We start from the raw sequence: 3,546 nt of genomic DNA, 5'->3' as shown, positions 1-3,546 counted from the left end.
CAATTGCAAGTCACAAACAAGCAAGCTTGCTGAATTGTTGCTTAATAATGGTAATGATAGCTGAACTAAAATTATGCTCTACACATTACTGTTTAAATGATTTTTCAATTGAAAAAGTAGTCAATGTTCGACTTTCCTCATCGGTATATGATAAATTAAAACACTTTTCAAAAGTTTAACAAGAAATTTATTCGACAAGCATTGATTCCTTAATAAAAGAGTTAAACAAAACATTTGTCTGCATCTTATAAAGCTGATGTAGCGATAAGCATATGCTCCTGAACAATGTGCTTTTCACTTGTCAAATAAACGCCTTCAGTCCGTCATAGTTTGACTCGGAACTTTGTTTGGATTATGGGATAAATCATGGCTAAAACTGTTCAGACAACCATGTGATTAAAGAACCAATATTTTAAACGAATCACATAAAATAAAACAGAACAGAATTATATAGTATAACATTGAGTGCCAAGAGACGTAATCAACGTAAAAATGAGGCATCTATTTATTATTATAAGCCTGTAACAAGATATCTTGTACCTTGAGTATTATATTTTTTATCTTCCGCAGCAGTTCGATTGTACGAGACGCTTGGATTGATGCATTTGACATTTCAGTGCTGTCGTGTTTACTGAATATTGTTCCCACAGTCACCTAGATAACCAAACAGCATTCAGAAATCGATACTTTTCAAGTAATTCCTAAACATCCTTATGCACTATTTATTGAACATAATATCAAGATTCCATGACAAAAGCATAATTAAAAAAAATGCTTAACGGATCTTCGACTGAGCATGAGTAGAATACCTGAACAGATGCTGTGAATGCACCATGTCCAAGACCATACCGCACCACCCACATCTATCTATATATATAAAAATGCAGTGGCATACGTGGGACCGCGCCTAACTTGCGAACGGATAGTCCGATATGGATCGTTTTAGTTTTGTTCTGTTGGTTTTTGCCCAAGGAAGGTTTATGAGGCAAAAAAAACTTGGGAAAATTGAGAGTTTTTGAATATCGGGTTTTCATACGTTTTGAACGAGGGCTTGGGCTTGGCTAGGGACTTGAAACGTCGAAAAACGCAGTAGGCAAGACAAAGTTTGCCGGGGACAGCTAGTATTGTCATACATTTTTAAAGATCGATATTTTATAATAAAAATAAAAACATTTTCATATCGCAATTAGTACGTCTGGAAACAATATCTTCAATAAGGACCAACACTTTTAGGCCACATTCGATACAAGTTTTCTCACCGTGCGATAAAAATACTGACAGCGAAATCAGAATGGAAAACACGTGTTGCTATAGACCGCTATTGGTTAAAATACCCCAATTGGGTTGTTTAGGGGTATCAGGATTATTTCATAATCGGATTCTCCGCCCAAAAATTAGTCGAAATCCAAAATTTCTTAATTTTAGGAGTCCGGGAACTATTTTTAAAATTCATTTAAAGTTTGTATGGGGAAATTTTTTTGTTCGGGTCGAACTGTCACTTTATCGATTGAACTGTCATTCTAGCCACGAAAATTAAAACTGTTTTGTTAATTTAATCATCAAAACAAAGGTATTGGAATCCAATAAAATCACGTTATACTCAGAAAAATGAGCTCTTTCGAGTGAGCTAAAGAAAAAAGCAATATTTTATTCACTAAACAACCCAATTTGCGTTTGTTTTTTTTTTTCTACTGCAAATATTTTCACACTAGCAATTTGCTACTCATTCTTTTCTTTGTTTTTTTCATGCAACATCCTGAGTATACCGTAACATCGAGGACATGGCAGGCAGAGGATGTTGGATAATAGCCCTGCAAATATGATTACTGTTCACCCGCCTGAAACGTGAAGCAGCAAACGTCGGAATGAAATCGTCAAATACAAATGCTGGTAGGCGGAACCACGACAGGGCAAGCCTAGGCTGCAGTGTTGCGATAGACGGGGGCACTTTCGAGATGGCAAAGGACTTCGTCTACCTCTGGTCCTTATTAAGGTGAAACGGGACGCCGTGTTATTTTTCCTATCTTGCCTCTCTTTCTAACAATTTGCCTCGCGATTTTGAAGATGGTAATCTCGAGTTCTATCGCACTGGAGATGCTGAAAAACAATCAGCATATGCACTGCAAGTGAGCATACACAGTGATAGGTTTTTGTTGCAAAATATGTAGTAGAATCTGAGATTACCATCTCAGTAGCAACAGAGCAATGGCGGATATTTTCTCGACCGTCCCGTCCGCCCTTAACGGCAGACAACAAGGTTAGCCGCATCATCAGTGGAAGTCGGGCCTACTATGGGCTCCACAAGAACCTGCGGTTGAAAAAGGTTCACTCCGCACCAAACATACCATGTTTTATTGATTGTGTCAGTGCTTCCCAAACTGTGCGCCGCGGCGCCATGGTGCGCCGTGAACATTTAACAGGTGCGCCGTGGGTTCTCGAATAAAAAAAAGCAAAAAAAATATGATTCAATGCAAGCAACGCCATTTTTTTGTTTAGTGGAACTTGGGAGTGTTGCTCGACAGCATTTTCCCAAAATTTATCCCAACCTTCGAAAAATTTATAAAATTTTAATTTTTTACCAAATTTTTAAATTTTTAAGCTCTTTCTGTTTATTCTAACATTGCCTTTTTGTTTTTTTTTAATTTCCAAAACTTCAATTTGGTGTTTGAGTCTATCAACAGATTGTAATTAAAAGAAAATATTTCAAACATTTTATTAAAGGTCTTTCCAGTGAAGGGAGGGGGGGGGGGGAGTCGACACTAATTTTCCCAGGCCGGATTATCACAAAAAAAAACGAAAAAAGAAGAAAAACTCGCAGATCTTTTCGGGACGATATTTTCTACTAATGTGGCTATCACAGAACATTCAGGTTGTCTGTTTCGTGCAAGTAGGTTACATCTCAAAATTGTCGGTTTTAGACCTTGATGGAAAATGGAGAATTTTTTTTAGAAACGTGAGATTCATACATTTTTAATACATACTGTTCATCACTTCTCAAAATTAATCAACTTTTTCAATGGTCGTTAGAAAATAATCATCCAAAACTCATGTAAAAGACAGCCTATCAAGCCTTCCTTAAGACTTAATTTAAAAACCGATGATAATGAATGATCTATAATCAGCCTGAACATTGTATTTTTCTAAATTTGCTGATATTTTCCACACCACATGCTTAGCTCAACATCTTAGAAAGTTTTGTTCTTCCCGCAGAAATTTGATATTTCCAGAAAATTCTGTTAAACCATTTCAATTTACCCGGAGTTATCGAAGTATTGCAACAGTTTTACTCAGCAGCTTGCTTTAGTTGACGAAGTTTTTGTTATATGTGTTTAACTTGTATGATAAATAAATATGACATTTGAAATCTAACAAATATTTATGAAATCCTTGAGCAATTTTCTCCCGAAAAACCTAAAAATAGTTGAAAAGATAATTTTTATTCGATTTTTAAGAAATATCATGTTTGAAAGTTCTTCATAATTTTGTTATTCAATTTGTGAAGTAAAAATTATTTTAAAATAATGAAAATTCTCTGTAAAAAAATGT

Source organism: Aedes albopictus, chromosome 3 (assembly GCF_035046485.1).
Source record: "Aedes albopictus strain Foshan chromosome 3, AalbF5, whole genome shotgun sequence".
In the NCBI taxonomy this organism is placed as follows: Eukaryota; Metazoa; Arthropoda; class Insecta; order Diptera; family Culicidae; genus Aedes; species Aedes albopictus.
This window is presented reverse-complemented; position numbering follows the sequence as displayed.